The sequence below is a fragment of the Xenopus tropicalis genome, chromosome 4, assembly GCF_000004195.4.
Source record: "Xenopus tropicalis strain Nigerian chromosome 4, UCB_Xtro_10.0, whole genome shotgun sequence".
Taxonomy (NCBI): domain Eukaryota; kingdom Metazoa; phylum Chordata; class Amphibia; order Anura; family Pipidae; genus Xenopus; species Xenopus tropicalis.
Window position 1 is genome coordinate 20,215,263 of NC_030680.2, and position 22,535 is coordinate 20,237,797.

The 22,535-nt window shown below is 43.5% G+C and overlaps 1 long non-coding RNA gene across 1 annotated transcript; it reads left to right on the forward strand.

The window, feature by feature from the left end:
* The first annotated feature begins 39 nt into the window (after positions 1-39).
* Positions 40-17,268, forward strand: LOC116410527. Its single transcript, XR_004222456.1, has 2 exons — positions 40-123; positions 16,764-17,268. It is a non-coding gene; the product is annotated as an uncharacterized LOC116410527 (long non-coding RNA).
* Positions 17,269-22,535: the final 5,267 nt, after the last annotated feature.

Consider the following 22,535-nt stretch of genomic DNA (forward strand, 5'->3'; position numbering starts at 1 on the left):
GGGAGGCGGGTTCAGCGTTAAGATTAAATATGGTTGTGCGTTCCACAGTGGAACGCACGGCAATCTCTAACATTTGTCGTCTCCGTATCGGTGGGGCGGTGCTTAGTTGATGGGACCCAGCAGGTAGGCACACAGACGGCCACAGGTTGGTGAGGGATCATCAGGGTCAATGGTGGCAGGGTTATGGCAGAAGGCAGTGAGCAGGGCCCAGTAGGAGCGGGGCCCACCGGCGGCCTTGGAAGTCATGCCAGCTCGGAGGGGTGAAACATAACCCCAGGCTTTACGGAGAGGTGCTTAAAGTGGGTGTGAGGTTCCTTTATAATAATTGGAGGTGCCAAAATGAGCAGCTGGAAGCACAGATCCTTGGCATAGTTTGCCTGCCTGTGGGGCTGGACACCCCAAGGGGGAGACATGAAAATGAATGAAAGGTCAAAGCTAAAAGCAAACTGAGGTCAGGCTGTTAATGACCAATTCTGAAAGCCCATCCTGAAGGCCATTTTAGGTTGAGATGTAGGAGAAACCGCTACCCTAGATGTTCTAGGATCAACAGATGGCTGATAGATACAACCTTTGGTCATACACAGTTATGTTAAATAGGGGCCTTCACTAAATGCTAAAATAGGGGTATAATCCCCCTAAAGGTGGCCATACACGCACCGATAATATTGTACGAAACCTCGTTTCGTACGATATTCGGTGCGTGTATGGTATGTCGGCGAGTCGACCGATATCGCAGGAAGCTGCTGATATCGGCCAACTCGCCGATCGGACCAGTTAGAAAATTTTGATCGGGCGCCATAGAAGGCGTCTGACCAAAATCTCCCTTCAGCACTGAATCGGCAGAAGGAGGTAGAAATCCTATTGTTTCTACCTCCTTACCTGCCGATTCAGCCCTGAGTGGTGTGTGGCGGTGACGAAAACATCGTCAGATCGACATGTGTATGGCCAGCTTTACACAGTGTAGGCAATAGGCAAATGAGTTCTTAAAGGCTGAAAGAAGGGGAAACAGATGGGAGATTGAAGACCTGGATTGAAGACCTATTCGATATTGTCTGTTGCAATTGATTATAGGTATGGGACCTCTTATTCATAACGCTCAAGACTTGGGGTTTTCTGTATTTGGGATCTTTCCTTAATTTGAATCTACATACCTCAAGCCTACTAAAAGATCATTTATACATAAAATAAGCCCAGTAGTAGGATTGTTTTGCCTCCAATAAGGATTAATTATATCTTAGTTTGAATCCGATTCTGAGCTAATGCCTTTGTGTATGATGGATCCCATACCTGTACCATGAAAAGTCTACCCCCATGTGTAATAAAAGGCACTAAGTTTGCACAGTAACCTATAGCAACCAATAAGATGTTTGTTTTTACACAGGTGATCAGTAAATGCTACCTGCTGATTGGTTGCTATGGGTTACTGCTCCTGGGCAAACTTAGTGCCTTTTATTACATAACCCCATTTCCCTTTTTTTTTTAATATCAGGCATATTTCCCATGGCTTAGTAAATTCAGTAATACACCATTCCAGCATTTTCACTCTGTAACACCATTTTTCTTTCTGCGCACGACTGCCCAAACCATAACAAGTTACCATTGCTCTAAGTTTAGTTCACAGCTGATATAATGAAAATTTGGGTTGTGTTGGCCCCAAGGCCCTGCAGTCGTTATGGGAGAAATACATCAGCCGGGGCTGGGAACACAAGCTTTTCTAGAAGCCATTGCTTTGACAAGCCCAATATTTTATTAAGCTAATATATACAGTAATTACATTCGACTTTATTGTAGATCAGAATAGTATTCCATTTTGTAAGAGACAGGGAAGACAAATGCGATTGCCCACAGGATTCTTCCCACACTGAAGCAGGCTGGTTACAAATGTTCCGCTCATGAGATATCAAAGCCAATAAAATATGTTACAGCTGTACCGACGCGCGGGGAGAGATGGCCAAGAGAGAAATGATAGTGTTCTCTGAGCATAAATGTGTCTGTCTAAACTAACTGGTACTATAAGCAGCAATACTAGTACTAGATTTAGGAGCCTATTTATTTACATTGGAGAAAAACATCACCTATAGTTATGAGCGAATCTGCCCAAAAAATTGCGAAACTTTTGCAAAACGGCAAAAAATTTGCAAAACACATTGAAGTCAATAGGTGACTTTTGAACGAGTCTTACACCAAATGCATTACAGTCAATGGGCAGGGTCTATATATTATCTATGGTATGTGAAGAGCAAATTGTTATCTTACTTGCAACAATATATATTAGGAAAGGAAATCACATTTTATATTTCACTGATAGGCCCTGAACCAATATACAAATAACAGCAGATAATTCAGTGAAAATAAAACCACATTTTAATGGCTCAAAGATTCTTTCAAAACATAACACAAAACAAATTCAGAAATATACTATACCAAACAGTGGCAAGGTGCATCCTAGTGCCTCTCCTAATGCGTTTCGCACATAGTGCTTCATCAGGTTTTGACCCAGAAAGCCCGGTTTTTTGAAGGGCTGTCCAGGTCAACTGCCTGCTCGGTTTTCCAAATTAGAAAAACTGGGCAGGGCTTTCTGAGAATGACACGGTGATTGGCCAATCTCTGATCACCACGTCATAGCCTCGCCCCGTGACATCACTATGACCCCTGCGACATTACACCATGCCCCACAACATCACTGCACCCGCCCAGTGACATCACTCCCCGCCCCCCTGTCTGGAGTTAGCCATGGGGAATGGGGGCAACCCTACATATAGACCTCCCCCAGATTAAGTGTAAAGGGGCCAGTGTATGCCATGTTCTATCTTGAAATGCTAATAAACAGTAACTGCAGTCTATTCACTTCTGTTTTATGTAACCAGTTTTGGACTGGGACCCCACGTGCCCACCAGAAAACCTTAGACCATAGGCCCACTTTCCAAACTATTTTTCTCCTTTCCTCACCCAACCTCTTTATTCTCTCAGTCTCTTTTATTTCCATGCTGGCATCTATCCTTTCAACTATTTCTCATCCTTTTTCCCATTCAGAAATAGGGAATGACCATGAAACAGGCCAAATGGTCAGGAGCAGGAGGGCCCACTGACACCTGGGCCTACCGGGAGTTTTCCTGGTATCCCGGGGGCCAGTCCGACACTGGATGTACCCAAACCCAGCCAATGTAAACTAGAATGCATTCATTTTATACAGTGGTTAGATAATCTAATGGCTACGCTTATGCCAATGGATGTGCATAAAGTGTCCTATCATCTCTCTCTCCAAGCCGTACAGAATCACTGAGCACCTTTGCAGCCGGTAGGGCCACTAACTCATTGCCTCTCGGAGCATTTTGATGAATTACCTTCTGCTGCTTGGCTTCTGCGCGGCCTCCTTCTGCTGTTCTGCAATTATGCAGCCGCCAGCGTTAGTTCATGGGCTACAGATGTTCAGTAACTGTGAGCAGCGTGCCCTATTTAAATGGATCACTAGTGTCTTTGGCGAGATCTCTCTTCTGTAATCACAGAATTTGTTGGCAATAAAAATAGGTCAGTGTGTTGGCAGATCCTTTGCACGTTTGCTTGGGGATAGGGGCGATGCTAAATGATCTATGACTTGCCGATGGCGGCGTGCTACCAGCGTCTGAGATACATAAACGATGGATAATAAATATGCGTATGGAATAAAACACTGTCTCAATATAGAGAGAGCAAGAGACAGAGAGATCACAGATGGATGCACAGATTTATATATGGCAAATAAAGTGGTGTAAGTACCCCTGTTCCGAGTCATTTAGCATTTGGATTTATTTCAAGAGCTACACGAAACCTTTACATAATTTAAAGGGTAAATATATATATATATTGCCAAACGAGCAGATGTTTTACATAACTGCTGTAGCTGATTAAAACAAGACGTCTGCCCTTTCGGCGAGATACTGTGAGAACGACTGCAAGTAAAAGCTCCAGGTTTATACAACATAGACTGATGTTTCAAAAAGCAATAATAATGTCATAGCAACCTTGCCTTGCAACACTGCAGTTGGTCTTCATAATTTATTTTTTTATAGATTTTGAGTTATTTGCCTTACTCTTCTATATCTTTCGAGCTTTCAAATGGGGGTCACTGACCCCAGCAGCTAAAATAGCATAATTTATTGTTTTTGCTTTTTATTCATTATCTTTCTATTCAGCCCCTCTTCTATTCATAGTCCAGTCTCTCATTCAAACCATTGCCTAGTTGCTATGGTAAACAAGACCCTAGCAACCAGATAGCTGCTGAAATCCCAAAAAGAAGAGCTTCTGAACAAAAAACTAAATAACTGAAAAAATATCTGTTATTGTTACTTTTTATTACTTATCTTTCTATTCAGCCCCTCTCCTATTCTCTCATTTAACCCACTGCCTGGTTGCTAGGATAATTTAGTCCCTAGCGACCAGATAACTGCCGAAATTTCAAACTGGACAGCTGCTGAACATAAAGCTAAATAATACAAAAAATACAAATAATAAAAAATGAAGATCAATTGCAAATGGTCACAGAAAAGCACTCTCTATATCTTGCTAATAGTTAATTTAAAGGTGAACTACCCCTTTATGTCTACAAACAAATTAATTAAACCTGATAGGATTGTTTTATCTTAGTCGGGATCAAGTACAAGGTACTGTTTTATTATTATAAAAAGGAAATCATTTTAAAAAAAATTGAATTATTTGATTGAAATGGAGTCTAGGGGAGATGACCTTTCGGTAATTCTGAGCTTTTTAGATAACAGGACTCCAGATAACGGATCCCATACCTGTACCTCACTACTTTAAAAACAGTGCCCTGTCAAATAACCCAACCTCTAGGGCAGGAGTGTTTCAAAATACAAATTAAAATTCATTAACCCTAGTCCTTAATTGAAAGCTTTGACATTTCATGCCACGAAAATACAGGGAAAAAAAGAAAAAAACCTCCATGAAACATAAAAGTAAATCAAGCCTATGTCCTCCCCAGCTCCCCATATCCAGGAGATGACACCTTACTTTTCAACTGGTTGGACCAGTACCTGGATCTATATTGTACTAAGAGTATTTCGAGGGGCAAGAATAGTAGGGGCAGTAATGAGGAAATGGCTATAATCATGGTCCTTGACCTCCCAGGCCTTGCCTTAGCTTCTGGTTGGTCCAGCATCTTTGATCACGTACTTACATTGGATCTGTCTCACCTTGATTCCTACTTCAGCTTATATAGAGTGCCTGTATAATCCAGCTATCATAGGGTTCTCCTCCTGCCTATTGTCTGAGACATCATAGCGATTAGGGGCCACGTTGTACCAATGGCAATGCTTAGACTCCCAGTGACATATAATATACATAGAGCCCTTATAAGCGGTCCCACAAAGACATTGTAGACTAGCGATGGGCGAATTTTTTTGGCAGGCATGGCTCCACAACGAAATCCGCATTCCGCCATTGCTGAATTGTTTTGCGAAAGTTCCGCTAAATTTCTTCACAAAAATTTGCACTTGCATCAAAATAGGCACAGGGGCGTCAACAGAAGGCACGGTTGTGTCAAAATAGGCACAGTCACATAAAAAAAGTATGTGCGTCCAAAAAAGCTGCGTCCTCTTAAAAACAATTGCGCACGTCAAAAAAAGTTGTGCATGTCACCCGTGTTTCGCAAATTTTGCGCTGTTTGAGAATTTTTTTGTAGTTTCGCAAATTTTTCCACCGAAGCAAAATGGGACAGATTCGCTCATCACTATTGTAGACTACAGTATGGAAAGATGATGGCAGTATGGCAAGATGGTTAGAGTATAGAGCAATATCAGTTAAACCCAACCTGTGGCCCTTCAGCTGTGGTTGAAGTGTGGCACTCAGCACCCACTAACAGCTGAAGGCTGTCAAGGGGGTGGGTGGTCTATTATAAAGGGCCATAAGTTGGATTCTGTTTTGCACTGGGCCTGGCCCCCACTAAGAATATCTTGTTTTAATGCTTTAGCAACTGAATCTCACTCTCGTGGCCTTGGGTGGGACTCCTAGATCTGCTAGGGGTTCAAGGTAGGTAGCCTAGAACCAGAGACCACTATTTTTCACTGTTACCGTATTTCAGAGGATTACCAGTTAAAAGCACATGAAACAACCTAAATACAGGTCTGTGATAAAACTGAAATACCAATTAAAAGGCCAGTAATTATAGAATAATTGGTGCTGGTGGCGTGCCATATGAGAACTGAAGCCTACGCGGTGTGATTTCATCGGCCCTCTTTAAAAAAGAACATCGAATCTGCTTAATAATCTGAGCCATTTTTCTCTTGGATTCTAAGAATACCAAACAACTTAGTAATGCTGACAGATGGCTCCAATATATGTCACTATTCCCTAAAAAAAGAACCCCACACACAGATCTGTCTCTTAATTCAAACAATAAAATTAATATTGATGAGCCCCGCAGCTGACGCGCATTAGTGGTGATTAATAAAGATAGGTAAAAGGGCGGATTTTATGAATCATCCATCTTCTACCTTGAGCTTTGTGGGATGGAAGCGTAGGGGAGAATTTATTGTTGTAGGGGGAAAATAGGAACAGTCTGAGCGTTCTTCTGTTAACAATTACTTTTTATTGCATTTTACGTAGTGAGACGATGGGTCTTTTGACTAGATAGACTAAACCTTGCGAAGGTGTTGTTTTGCAGTCATCCCAGATTGAAGTCAGGTTGAGATAAAAAAGTACCATTTTTACAAGTCTGGTTTATTTTTGTAGGGTTTTAGCTATAAGGGGAAGGGGTAGAGGAGGAGAAAATATAAGGGGAGAATAATGCATGTGAGAAAGGAGGACAAGGAGATAATGGCTATGAGGAAGGTGGTGGAAGTGAGAATGGCACATACAAGGTAGTAGGGAGGACTAAATATATACACATGGTTGAGGGGCTACAGCACATAGGTAAAAAAGGCTGAAAGAACCAAAGAGAAGCTGAAGGGTGAATGAGAGAGAGAAAGGCATAGGCAAGCTGCCTAGATTAGGGAAAGAAGAAAATGTGGTCAAACAAGAGATGAAGTGGCTGAAAGGCACCTTGCTTTAAAATAGGACCACACTCCAACAAACACAGGGCTACCAGCTGGAGATTGGGTAGAGAGATATAGAAGATTAATCCTCCGTATAAACAGAAAGCTTTTTCCATGTAAATTCATGTAAGAATACATTTACATCTCTAGGAATAAACATGACAAGGAATAAGGCTCAAATTGAAATGCTCTGTGCAGTCGTTCCCTGGGCACAGCGATGTCTCCATAATATAATGATCCCATCATGTTCGTGCCAAGCCATGCATTGCCCTGTTCCATATGGCATGGATGACGTGGCTGCTCCAGCTGTAGTGCTACCATAACACCCAACCCCCCGCAGCCACTCAGCCTGTTGGGAGTTGTAGTTTCCAAACAGCTGGTGTGACCCGCGTTGTTTATCCCTGCCATATGGTGTAATGTGGATTATGCTGCAAAATATGCCGGGCCTGGATTATTATGTCACTTATGACATGGAGTTAACTGCAACCTCTGTAATTACTGCCTGCCTTAGGTTAGGTTTTGGGCCTAGCCCTGAGCTAAACGGGAAATATGCCTGGGAAAAACAGGTTTAAGATAATTTGTATTATACATATTTGTCAACTTTTCAATAAAGCTGTCTAAACACTGGCAAGATTAATGTAAAACGTGCAAAAAAGCATTATAATGTTAGAAAATTGGCTGTAGGGTTTAAATGATATGAAAGGAGGTTGAATTCACTCCAGAACATGACCCTCTAGTTATTTCTCAACTACATTACTAGCTCCCAGTATGCTTCACTAGCCACAGGGCTTTGGTTGCAGTGCCCGGCCAAAAGGCAAGGAACCCGTGGCAAGTTCCAGTCATCAGTTGCGCACACCTTTACCCACACCCTGCACTCTTCACCTCGTCATTGGCATCGGGTAGAAGCTTGGTGTGCCCTTACAGAAGGGCCAAAATTAGGTTTAGGCAGTTAGAAGAGATATTTTCCTAGTGCCCCCACCACAATTGCACTCTATTGGCCTGGAGGTATAGAGGAACAACAGGTTTTTGACTGGTTAAAAAACAGATCTTCAAATATTTTGGGTTTAGGCCCCCATTTTATTGGCCTTGGCTCATAATAAGTTTTCAAGTTGTATCCCATAATTCCAGATTCACTGTCCGCCAGGGGCATTACACTTTTTCCTTCAGTGTTGCAGAACATGCACATTTTGACAAATCATCTGTACCTCTTAGACGCAGTTTCGCTGTGGGTTTTGATGCTACCTGCACTGAGAACCCTAAAAGTACCAGTACCACCCCCTTTAATGTGGTGGTAGATCCAGGTCTCCCTTGTGTCAATTGGCAGGCTGCCTATAATTGATTGGAACAGACTCAAGGAGTGCAAGGAGTGGCTTTGGACCTTTAGTGAATGGCAATGTGCAGTTGACATTGCAGGTCACAAATAAGCCCCCAGTTATGGACAACCAAGTACATAGTTGTTTTCATTATTCTAACTGCCATAGACCAGTAACTGATTGGTTACTATTGGTTCCTAGACCTGGAGCAACACTCTTATGAAATGCCTTATATAATGTATGAGCAATGGTAATTTATTAGCACTAATATCGAGCCCTTTGACTGGTAATTGCTTTCTCAAGCCGTAAGACAGGCAGTTTTATGGGGATAAATTAACAGGCTTTTATTTTATTATTCCTGGGGATAATAAAACCAGAATCAGATGTATAGAGGGAAACCATATATTATTATGCACTGAATTCTCCAGCGGTTCTGACTTCCCTGGACTGAACCATAAAATAACAATGCATTTAATGAATATTTGCATCGCAAAGAGTAATAATCGGGCCCATTGCTCTGTTCGGCGTGTTTGCAAAAGGTGCCCCCTTGTATCCCCAGTCCTATTATGCAGAATGAGACGGAGATAAGTGAATTCAATTTTGGAGCCTTCGATGTTTCCATCATCAAGAGACAAAAGCTAAATTAGCAATCAGAGAGAAAGGCCAGTTCAGCTTCTGGCATAGTATTTGTCTGGCAGCGATCATAGAAAACAGGCCTTCTATCTAGTGCTGTTCCTTTGTGTTCTAGAATGCGCTCAGCATCAAACAGAAGGCGCGAGAAGCCCGAACTATTCAGACTGAGTCAGGGCAGCGCTTGTAGAAAACTTAACACTTACATAGAATGTGACTATTGGAATAAAGGCCCATGGGCTTAATTATAAATGCACCAGGCACAATTAAAGGAAAACTATACCCCAGAATGAATACGTAACTAACAGTTTATATCATGTTAAGTGATCTATTAAAGAATCTTACCGAACTGGGATATATATCAGTAAATATTGCCCTTTTACATCTTTTCCCTTGAGCCGCCATTTAGTGATGGGCTGTGTGCTCCCTCAGAGATCAGCTGACAGGAAATAATGCAGCTCTGACTGTAACAGAAATAGTATGGGAGTAAGACAGAACTTTTTCCATTAATTGGCTGATGGGGCCTAGCATGTATGTGTGCCCTTGGTTTGTTTGTGTGCACTGTGAATCATATGATCCCAGGGGGCGGCCCTTAGTACCTAAAATGGCAATTTTCTATTTAGGATTACCCAATGGCACATAGTACTAAAAAGTATATTTTTATGAAAATGGTTTATTTAGATAAAGCAGGGTTTTACATATGAGCTGTTTAATGTGATATATTTTTATAGAGACCTACATTGTTCAGGAATATAGTTCTCCATTAAGGGTTGCATTATAATCTGGAACTGGCACCCAAGTCATAGTTGCACTCGCAGCAAGTAGGGTTCCCTGCTTTTGTCCTGCATTATACAGGCCTTCAGTTCGTGAGCAACGATAATGGCACTTGGGGGGGTCGGGGTGATGATGACATAGGGCTGTTAAATCAGCGGATGGGTGGGGAAATGTTCAACTTGGCCAGGGAAATGAGCGGAGCAGAGGTGGCCCTGTTTGTTTAAACGGAGTCGGGTAGCGGAGAAGGTGAGGTAAGGAAGGAAGTCATATACCAGCCAAGTAGCAACCCTTCTTACAAGCTAGGGGGCTCATAAATACACTGTTGACGAATGCCGGACTCAAAGCTAAAAGACCACCATCTATGGGCAGTAAGAGCAGGGTGGGGTGCAACATGGTGGACTTTGCACCCTGCTCCATAAATGAGGCCTAAAGTCATTAACACACATTTTTTTTAGCTCACGTGGACTGATAAAATTGGGGGGATTGTTGTTTGAGTAATAGTAATGAGCCATGGTCAGGGTGGATCAGAGGTGTGGGTGTTTATGTATTGGCCATTTATATTTCATTGGGTCCCTAATGTACATATTGGCAGGGCCACCTTCCTGGAAAGGAGGCCTCTGCTAATTTAGAAGTATGAAGCCCCATGATTACTGATGGCGGTCCTACTAATAACATTATTATATATAAAAGTGCCACGGCCTGGGTGCTGTTGAATTCACTAAAAAAGTGCATTCCATTTAAAGGACAACCAGGAACAGAATGAAATCTTCTAGCGATATATTTGTGGCAAAATGGGCACATTAATACCAATAAAAATTTCAGACTCAATAATCAGCCTAACTTGTTTCTTGCTCAGCCATCACTCTTTGGAGGAATTTGTCTTGAACTTCAAGGCCCACAGCTCTTGTGATAAGATGCATGGAGCAAGCTGGCACTTTTCAGGGAACACTGCTTGAACTGTATAACATTTGAGGGTAGAACAAAACCAAAGATTAGACAAACGCATACATAGTGACAGCAGTCTCGGTTCTATGAAGTGTAGAGAACACAAAGTAGGCCTTATCATGGGTTTACTTTTATATTTAAGCCAAGTGCCAACACCTATACCTATGCCATGGGGAATGATGGCGACTGACGTCAAGAGTGGAGTTTCACTGATCAGTTTTATTGGAATTAGAGACCACAGAATGAATCCATGCATGCTGATTGGTGGAAAAGCTTTGCCAGTTGTTTAAAGCTGACACCAATAAATGCTTTTACTTGCGTTAATTGTGAAATGTTTCGCTATAAAGAAAATCTGCATAATTACAGAGATTAGTAGATAATTTTCTTGTCTTTATTTATATATAAATGGTGCATATGGGAACAGCTGGCAGGGCCCCCAGGGCTGAATAGAGCAGAACTGGGTTATTCTTTTCAGCTTCTTACATTTCAATAAGTTCAAAATGCGGATTTGGATGATCACTATTCTCTGGATGAGTAAGTGGTTTATGTTGAAGGGAATGACTTGGTTTGTACCTCCATTGTGATGATGCCACTGATACGTACAGTATACACAAGGCCTTGCGTATTCACAAATGCACAAGTGCAAAGGACAGGGTCTTTTTTCACTTTACACCTTGGCCCACAGGTTATTCTCAGAGGTGCAACTCTTTGAGCTCCTAGAGTACTGCAGCCCATGGCAGAAGTGGCCCCAAGAGACGTAGGTTCACGGGTTGTGAATGGGTGGGGTTTGTTAGAGAGTGTGCAGGGTTCAGGATCAGACTGGGGTGTCTGGTGCCCACGGGGACTACAACTTTAAGGACCCTTTTTGAATATGCAAGGGCCCTCCTTCTGGCCTCTTCTCGACCACCCCCTCCCCTGTGTGCCTCTATTCCATTTCGCTTTACTTTGTGGCTGTGATCAGGGGATGGTCCAGGCCTGGGTCAGTGGGGCCCACTGGGTTTTTTTCCTAGTGTCCTGGGGATTTAGTGTAACGGGTGTGACTAAGGTGGATCGGAAGTGGGGCCTTCCATCCAGAAATCATTTTTTTCTTTGGGGCCCCATGCTACTTGGCAGGTGATGGGTGATTATTGATAAATTAATCTTGCCCATTTTGCAAAACTGGGAAAACATAAGCAAAATGGTAAAATGCTATGAAGTCAATGGAAGACATCAGCTTTTTGCTATATTTTCTTTCTGGCACAAACAAAATGCATAGGGAATCTTTAATTTTTTTCTGCATTATTTTCCACCGTAAAAAAAGGTTAAAATTCTAGCATTCTAGATTTGCTGTTGGCAAAAACATAAATTTATCTGCAAAACTGTAACATGTAAGGAGACATCAGTGATTTCTGAGGGTGACCCTGATGGTTATTTAGTACAGAGTTCACTCCATGCATGGGCTCTAACAGTTCCAGTGATATCAATCAAGCCAAGTTAAATTTTTCATTGGAATATTTGGCTTTTCCAGGAAGAAATGCAACTGATTTCTCATACTGATGCAATTGAATATGATTAAGCAAGTTTTGAAATATGGATTTGCTTCTTTGCCCACTGTATATTTATGTGATAATAAATGGAGCTTGATATACATGAAGCTATCAGGCCAAAGGCGTGAATTGATTTTTGCATATGTCTATCTACTGCTCGCAGGGGAAGGCTAGAATCCCTCTGGTGTGTGGATTTGAACATCTTCAGTTTCAGCTGAATAATGTACAGATGAATCATTTTAATCTGCTTTAGGGATAGGACACACTGGGCATTTTGACTGACGCTACAAGGGGCAGTGGCTGTAGTATCCTACCAGATAGAACTGACTGTAGTCTGGGGATAAGGAAGTGTGGAAGAACCAGTTGACATTGATCAGTTCATTATACCATTGACTTACAGTTTATAGGCAGTTCACTTGGTATCTGTTTTGGGTCGGTTTAATGCTTTAGGATCTGATTCACCTGCAATACTAAAAAAAAATGATCAGATTCAGAATTCTACTGGAAAATGGTCAGTGAACTGATTTTGTGGTTCTACGTGTTTGACTACATTCTGCTGGAAGAGGTAGGCTTGACCCTCAGGGCGAAAATACATGGAGCTACTTAGTAGCAGCTACTTTTCATAACTACTAAACGCCAGAAAATCCCCTGCCATAGACAATACTGAGAATTGCCTCTGCTAAAACACACGTAGAGACAATTATCAGTAAATGATCAGCATTGTCTATTTTTGTAGCCACAACAAGTAGCTGCTGCTAGTAGCTCTGCGTGTCTTCACCCTGAAACTGAATTCTCAAGACTACTTAGATTGTAAGCTCTACGGGGCAGGGACCTCCTTCCTACTGTGTCTCATACCACATGGCACTTATATATACTGTATATATATATACATATATGTATTTATTGTATTTATTTATTATATCACTTGTCCTCCCTGTGTGTAATTTTGTATTCTGTAAACTGTACAGCACTGCGTACCCTTGTGGCACTTTATAAATAAAGTTATACATACATACATACAAGACTAAACAACAGTTAATTGGTTTATAATCGCATTCACTTTAGCGATTGTCCCCTGGGGCAGGGACTGAATGATGAACTTTGTAGAACACTTTATGATATGTAGTAACCATCACACTAAATTGTAACCCAACTGCCAATGGGATACCCACTTATTGCATTTATATTTTGCAATATCTATGGGGCACACAAGCTTCATCTCTTTACTCTTCATCTCCTGGTTCCATTTAATAAGAATGATCTGAAATCCTGTCAAGTGGGATTTTTAAAAAGGCTGGTTTCAATATAGTTTAGTACAAATACTATAAAAGCATTACCTTGGGTTTATCGTGAATGTAATCTTTTGGAATTATAAGAAAAATGTGTTTAAGGGAGAACTAAAGCTCAACAAAGAACCAGACTAGAAATGCTACCTTGTGTGTTAGGATCTGTGCCTCCAAAGATGCCCCCAGTAGCCCCCATCTTCTGTTCTGCTGATTCACTGCACATGCCGTGGGCTGCTGTCCATTACTAAGGGGCCAACTCACAATATACTATATATATAAAAAAGAAAAATTGGGGTACAAGACTGATAAATAATGAATTAAAACTCACTTTACATGCCAGCATAGAAACCTCTGCATTACGTATCAATCCTGTAGCATAAACTTTTATGAGTCTCCCTTTGTGCTAAAGCATTGATGAATTTAGTGACCTTGGTTTCTCAAGAGAGCACACTGAGCATGTGCAGTGTCACTGACATTCAAAAGATGTCACAAGGGTAACATCCTTCTTGGATTTGAACCAGTGACTAGTCAATAAGTTTTTCCAGTTTTCTTAGGTAAAATTAGGCACCTCGGCTTATATTTGGATCGGCTTATACTCGAGTATATACGGTAACTATGTAACTGGCTCATCTTGCCATTTTAAAGATAACCCAATGGGCAGATCTTTCCCCTGATATACCCACCTAAGGTGGGCAATATGATCATTCAACATCTGTCCTATTATTGGCAAGATATCAGTCCGGTATGCCCACTGGAGGGCGCCATACATGGGTAGACAAGCTGCCAATTGGTCTGAAGGACCCAAATAAGCAACTTAAATCTGCTTATGTATGGCCACCTTGACTTGCACATGATTCAGATGTACAAGTTAGTGGGTAGTGATGGCCGCATGCTGCAAACGGACAGTAATCCTAAATAGAAAATTGCCATTTTAAGAATTAAGGGCCACTTCCTGGGATCATAGGATTCACAAGGGACACAAACAAACCAAGGCACACATACATGCTAGGCCCCATCAGCCAATTAATGGACAGAGTTTTGCCTTTTGCTTCCACACCTCTTCATGTGATCTCTGAGGGAGCACACAGCCCATCACAAAATGGTGGACTAAGGGAAAGGAAGTAAAAGGGCAATATTTACTGATATATATATTCCAGTTTGGTGAGATTCTCTAATAGGCCACTTAACATAATATAAACTGTTGGTCAATAATCTGTTGCTTAATTATTCATTCTGGGGGTATAGTTTTCCTTTACCAGATATTGGCATGTTGACAGATGGCAAGGCATGGATGGCTACCTATACTTCTTGTTTCTACTGCCATATTCAACTTATTTGTCTTGCTCAACCACACAAATGGCTTGAACAGTCTTTAGGTAGATGAGGGGAACAGCTCAAAATGTGTTTGGTGGCCCAGAACATCAACTTGGACCCTTTCCTCACCCCAACTAGTACCAAGAGTCCTACAAATGCACTATAATGTAATCTATAAATAACCATTCTATTTCTTTATAAACTTATTTGTGCTATTGGCTCCCTTTTTAAGAAGCTATCTACATTCATATTTGGAATTTCTGTATGTTCTGTGAATATGCTATGAATATGAGTTCCGCACATTTGCCAGATACGGCCATGCGTGCCTTTTCTTTCTCTCGCTCGCTCAACATTTGCATTCTATTAAGCTTAAATGTGTTTGGGGCTTTGTGCACAATAAAGAAGTCCCATTATGTATATATATATCTATATACATTCACTGCTGAGTTCAGCTGAGGAAGGGGAAATGGCATTACTGGCAGCTCTGGATATTAATTCTGACTATGAAGTAGCAGGTATCAGCCAGTAAATGACTCCGTCTAAATCATTTGTGACAGCCAAACAGCACAATGTAAATGTATTTTCCTACCAGGCTTGGCTTTTCACAATAATACTATTCATTTTATGAGTACTTGGAATGCTATAAGGACTGGCTGCGAAGCTTCTCTTTAAATAAAGGGGCAGATTGTTGCATTTATAGGCAGTGGAGCATATGGAAATTACTTAATAGGACCAGAAATATGTGATACTGTCAGTGCCCTTTCATTAGCTGCTTGGGTAAACAGTCTTCCTGCCTTTCTCACATACTGTATGGGTTTCATTGGAGTAGAGGTTTCCAGATATGGGTAACAATTCGGCATATTCGAAAAAACGGGTGTCAGCAAGAAAAGTGGACAACTTGTGTTCGGTTGTCACTAGTGGTGGGTTTGTTCCTACAAGTGTTCATAATATAAGAAGCGTAATATGAATAACATAATTGCAGAGAGCTATTTTCATATAGGAGTTTCCTATCCAGTTACTAGAGGGGTCATTACATGCAGGGCGGGGTGAAAAGTACAACAAAGGGGCACAGGCTGCCATGTTTCTGCCCTTTGCTTCCATGTAGGAGAATTACAACAAGTTCCTTGGCACCAGAGACCTGCATTCACCCTGTGAATACAGCATTTGGCAGCACTGTATTCATAAAGGACAGGGAGGATTGTAGGCATCTCCCCTTCTGTCCCTTAACTTAAGTTAGCGAGCGCCGATAAGCACAGGCCACAACAGGGCCTTCTTCTTACCATGATGCTTTGCACCCACCGACTCTGCACATCACATCAGATTTTTTATCCCCCGAGCGCAGTCAATAGTGATCTTTGAGCAAACACTAACAGGGAAGGGGTGCTTTTTTTGTCCCTTAGTCATTATCAATATTACGACAAAAGGGCCCCCATAAAAGTAGGGATACACCGAATCTAGGATTCAGTTCGGTATTCAGCCAGGTTTCAGCCTTTTTCGGCAGGGTTTGTCCTGGCCGAACCAAATCCACATAAGCTAATTAGAATTCACATTCTGTTCAGTATTCAGCCGAATCCCTTCCAATGGATTCAGGGGTTTGGCCAAACCCGACAAACTGGGTTTGGTGCATCCCTAGTTATTTGGCACCAGTAAATGTGATAGGGAGCTTAGACTGTAAGCTCAGCTGGGGCAGGGACTAATAGGAATGATATAATCTCTCTAAAGTGCTGTAAACTATGTTACTGTATAAATAAAGGATAATAGTGGGACTTGCGTGCAATGACTTGCAAAGAAAGCCATGTTCTTACTGCTTGGCCAAGGCAAGTTTTAGCTACTGGGCTCCCTTGCACCTCAGGGCTCTAAGTGTTGGCCACGCAATAAGGCACATGTATCTAATGCCCTACAAATTAGGGAGATAATCATATATTTACCCTTTCATTTTTCCAATAGACATATACCAAGAGACACCGTATGAAAGAAGAATTTTGTTTTTGGCACACCCCAATGAGATCTCTTACCTTCAAGAACAAACCATCCTCTTCCATTGTTTATATACTGAATGAGCTCATCTGTAACGGGCACACAACGTGCCATATGGGTTTGTACAGGCATTGTGTGTGAAGGAGACATCTCCTTTCAATCACCTTTCAAGGAATGTTGTTTTTCTCTCATCCGCACTTTGCCGGTTTGGATCTCTCTCGGAGGAATTGGTTCGCTGGTGCTGAAGCCTCCTGCCAAGCTGGATGTCAGATCCTACTGGCAATATATTTTCATTGCTATGTTTGCTCAGAGGAATGTCAGCAGAAAATCAATTAGGACTTTAAGACGGGTTACATATTCCGGATGACAGCCTTGGGGATATCCCGCACTTGTCTAATTACTAAGCTTTATCAGCTTTAACGGCAAACTCAAATTTACATTCAATAAACCCATATTTTTGTTATCTTTTATGTTCCCAAGCAGCACCTATGTTCTTGAAGCTGCAGGAAAATACATTTAATGCTAGAATAATAACAGACTGGGAGTTTATAATAGCACTCCCGACAGCAAGCAAGCCTTGTCAGCTTACAATTGTATCACTATTGTTACCTTTATTCCTTATCTTTCTACTTAGGCCCCCTCCTATTCATATTCCAGCCTCTCTGTCAAACCACTGCCTAGTTGCTGGGGAAAACAAGACCCTAGCAACCAGATAGCTGCTGAAATTCCAAACTGGAGAACTGCTGAGCAAAAAAGCTAAATAGCTGAAAAACCACAAATAAAAAAAATGAAAACCAATTGCAAATTGTCTCAGAATATCAGTGTCTACATTTTAGTATAGGTTAATGTAATGGTGGAAAACACCTTTCATATAATTTCTGACTTGCCAAATATTGCTGTAGGTCGTTTCAGACTGACCCACCGGGACACCAGGAACAGTCCCAGTGGGGGGATGTCAAAATTCCACCCCTTGACATCACCACCCACCCCCCTGCCCATAATTGCTAAAGCTGAAAGGTGGCAGCCTTAAGGTGACCATACACGGCCAATTCTAGCTGCCGATATTGTCCCTTAGACCAATTCAGCAGCTTATCAGCCCGTGTAGGGGCACTAATGACGGGCCTGCCCGACCGACATCTGGGCATGAAATCGACCAGATATCGATCGGGCAGGTTTAAAAATTTAGTCGGATTGGGGACCGCATTGGCTCGTTGACTCCAGGGCCAAACAACCTAATTAGCCTGAATTAGCCCGTAGGTGGGGATATCGGGAGAAGATCTGCTCGCTTGGTGACCTCGCCAAGCGAGCAGATCTTAGCGTGTATGGCCACCTTTAATTGTATATGGCTCCCCTGGTGTCTCTTGTGTCTCCTGTGCTAAGAGGTCCCACCAGCATTCTACAGTCTACCGTTAAATTACAACACTTACCATCTCTCCTTGTGGGGAGAGATCTTTTTAACATAACACATAATGTCCCCTTCAATTTAGGCACCTGATATGAAAATCATGGTCAGCCCCTATTATATATGTATGTGATATGAAATAAATAACTACTGAGAGACTTCTTGGGATAGTATAAAAGCAGGACTGGCATACAATGGGCAGAGGCTCCAGTCAAGCAGGAAATTGAGCTAAAAGATAAGAGACCTTATGGGAAGTGATATACACACAATACACCTTCCTTTCTCCAGACAGAATAAATAAAGTTGGGCTCAGCCTGGGATTTGGTGGGTTCCCTTAGAGCAGCCATAGGAGCCATATCCCATAACCAAACTCATTTCCAGATATTATTATCTCTATAACTTGGTAACACTGATTAGATGCCCATGTGTGGCACAAACCATTATTTAACCAATGGGGTTTGTGGGTTTTAGGGTGATTAACCCAGGCCTGGACTGGCAATCTGTGGGTTCTGGCAAATGCCAGAGGGGCTGCTGTAAGATGCCATAGTCACTCACTATTTATTGGGCTGGGGGGGGCTGTTTGGGCCTCTGTGTACTTGAAATGCCAGGGCCTATTTCGTATCTCAGTCCAGACCTGGATCAGCCCATGATAGTGGGACATTCCATCTCTTATCATATTCACTTTTATTTTACAACAGGAGGTACATTATTGATTAGAATACACAAGTTTCAGTGAGTCATGTGACAAAAATGACATCACTAAGCACTGTTTATAAGGATGTAAGTTACAGGCTATTCATGGCTCTTGTGCATGGTACAGATAGAAAGTCACCTTAAAAGTTATATTTCAACAACGACACTTTATATTTATAATGAGCTTTCACCCTAAAGTCTTTCCATTTAGACAATCCAGCCCCATTGTTTATGTCCTTCCTCAGCCAGAACAATGTGACATGGCACCCCCCCCCCCCCCCCCCCGGGCCACAAAAGGATACAGGGAAAGGTTAGCCAAATTTAGAGCAAGATTTATGGAAGCCCCATGCGTACAGTGCCCTCCCTACAGCTAGAACAGAACCCAGTCTCCGGCGGCAGCACAGCGAGGGTTAAACCAAGTGCCAAATGAAATGACTAGAAGTGCCCATAGGCAGAAGGAAACTCATTTAAAGGAGTTAGACTGTTATCATTGCCGGGGAAATTTCACACCATTGTATAGGAAATAATGCATTTGAAATCATTTCAGGCAGTTCCGTCAGGCTGATAACCAAAAGCAATTTTCAGATATAATATTCAGAGAAAACTCCATCGCCGTATCCGGACACGTGGATGTGTATTCATTGCCTGGGCAGCTTTTGTAACCCTATGTGCAGCAATAAAAGTGCTTAGAGCACCATTCATTTTGTGCTTGTACCAACCCATTTAGCAAAGCAAGCTGTACACATTGTGCAGGTACTGAATTACGTGCAAGCTTGGGGTGTCCCTACCTGCTGCCCATCTTCTTACCCTTATAACCTAATGGGGCCCATTCACTAATGTACGAATCTGAATCACGAAATCCGATAATTTCTGATGATCGAAAATGTCACGATTCTTTTAGTTTGAATATGAAAATTTCGTACTTATGATCCGAACGTTCCAAAATTTTTGTATTGAAACGATCGTATCCATATTGGCTATCCGAAAGTCCTGAAATTTTTGTATCCCAACGATCGTAAATGGCGCGCAACCCTTTCTGACTTCAGTGCTTGATTTGAGAAGCTTTCCACAGGGCTCAGTGGCACTCTGCAGCTCCAACCCGGCCCAAGGAAAGTCTCCCATAGGGCTCAATGGCACTCTGCAGCTCCAACCCGGCCCAAGGAAAGTCTCCCATAGGGCTCAATGGCACTCTGCAGCTCCAACCTGGCCCAAGGAAAGCCTCCCATAGGGCTCAATGGCACTCTGCAGCTCCAACCCGGCCCAAGGAAAGTCTCCCATAGGGCTCAATGGCACTCTGCAGCTCCAACCCGGCCCAATGGCACTCTGCAGCTCCAACCCGGCCCAAGGAAAGTCTCCCATAGGGCTCAATGGCACTCTGCAGCTCCAACCCGGCCCAAGGAAAGTCTCCCATAGGGCTCAATGGCACTCTGCAGCTCCAACCCGGCCCAAGGAAAGCCTCCCATAGGGCTCAATGGCACTCTGCAGCTCCAACCCGGCCCAAGGAAAGTCTCCCATAGGGCTCAATGGCACTCTGCAGCTCCAACCCGGCCCAAGGAAAGTCTCCCATAGGGCTCAATGGCACCCTGCAGCTCCAACCCGACCCAAGGAAAGTCTCCCGTAGGGCTCAATGGCACTCTGCAGCTCCAACCCGGCCCAAGGAAAGTCTCCCATAGGGCTCAATGGCACTCTGCAGCTCCAACCTGGCCCAAGGAAAGTCTCCCATAGGGCTCAATGGCACTCTGCAGCTCCAACCTGGCCCAAGGAAAGTCTCCCATAGGGCTCAATGGCACTCTGCAGCTCCAACCCGGCCCAAGGAAAGTCTCCCATAGGGCTCAATGGCACTCTGCAGCTCCAACCCGGCCCAAGGAAAGTCTCCCATAGGGCTCAATGGCACTCTGCAGCTCCAACCCGGCCCAAGGAAAGTCTCCCATAGGGCTCAATGGCACTCTGCAGCTCCAACCCGGCCCAAGGAAAGCCTCCCATAGGGCTCAATGGCACTCTGCAGCTCCAACCTGGCCCCAAGGAAAGTCTCCCATAGGGCTCAATGGCACTCTGCAGCTCCAACCTGGCCCAAGGAAAGTCTCCCATAGGGCTCAATGGCACTCTGCAGCTCCAACCCGGCCCAAGGAAAGTCTCCCATAGGGCTCAATGGCACTCTGCAGCTCCAACCCGGCCCAAGGAAAGTCTCCCATAGGGCTCAATGGCACTCTGCAGCTCCAACCTGGCCCAAGGAAAGTCTCCCATAGGGCTCAATGGCACTCTGCAGCTCCAACCCGGCCCAAGGCAAGTGTCCCATAGGGCTCAATGGCACTCTACAGCTCCAACCTGGCCCAAGGAAAGTCTCCCATAGGGCTCAATGGCACTCTGCAGCTCCAACCCGGCCCAAGGAAAGTCTCACATAGGGCTCAATGGCACTCTGCAGCTCCAACCCGGCCCAAGGAAAGTCTCCCATAGTAGTCAATGGCACTCTGCAGCTCCAACCCGGCCCAAGGAAAGCCTCCCATAGGACTCAATGGCACTCTGCAGCTCCAACCCGGCCCAAGGAAAGTCTCCCATAGGACTCAATGGCACTCTGCAGCTCCAACCCGGCCCAAGGAAAGTCTCCAATAGGGCTCAATGGCACTCTGCAGCTCCAACCCGGCCCAAGGAAAGTCTCCCATAGGGCTCAATGGCACTCTGCAGCTCCGACCCGGCCCAAGGAAAGTCTCCCATAGGGCTCAATGGCATTCTGCAGCTCCAACCTGGCCCAAGGAAAGTCTCCCATAGGACTCAATGGCATTCTGCAGCTCCAACCTGGGCAAAAGATAGTCATGATACCAAAGCTTGAATTAATTCTGAAACTCTTGTACTCGTCGTGACAAATTGACGTTGTGCAAATTGACGCAAAGTATGAAAAAGTCACAGAAATTAACGAAAAAGTTGTGCAAAATACAGTTCTAAAAGTTCGAAAAAATATAAATTTTAAGCAATCGTACATTCATAAATAGTCGCCTATGTGTGCATTACTAACAGATGTACAGTAGAGTCCTGCATGGGTTGAGATGGGCAGACAGTGTTGGACTGGCTTGCTGTTGTACCAGGAGAAAACCCAGTGGGTTCCGGGCAAAATTTAGGGGCAGCATGCCACCCCGCCGCACTGAGGTTTTGCTCCCATACGGGGCAATTGGGACCTCTCCCCACTACTCCGCATGGGTTTAAATTGGCGCCTGCTTGAGGCAGATCAACCAGGTCACTGGCAAAAATGTATCTTTTTCTTCATGGAAGTTTGGTGAACGGATCACCAGGCAGTCAGGGGCTTTCACTGTGCGGGGGTCGACTTGTGCAAGAGTCTAAGGCAGGGTCGGACTAGGCCGCTGGGACACCGGTGGGCCCTGGCTCTAGTGGGCCCTGGCAGCCCAGACCCGACCCCTACCTGCGCTCCCCCTGCCTGACCGCTCCTCCACCAACGCGTTAAATTTACGCGCTCAGGTGGGGGGCCCTGTGAGGGGGGTTAGGGGGCCCCTGCGGGGGGGGGGTTGGGCACCTGCATGGCCCCCAGTCCAACCCTGGTCTAAGGGGCAGATTTATTATGCAGTGCAAAAAAAACAGCAACAAAAACGGTATCAAATTAAGGTAATTTCTTACATGTTTTTTCTTCCGCCGGAACA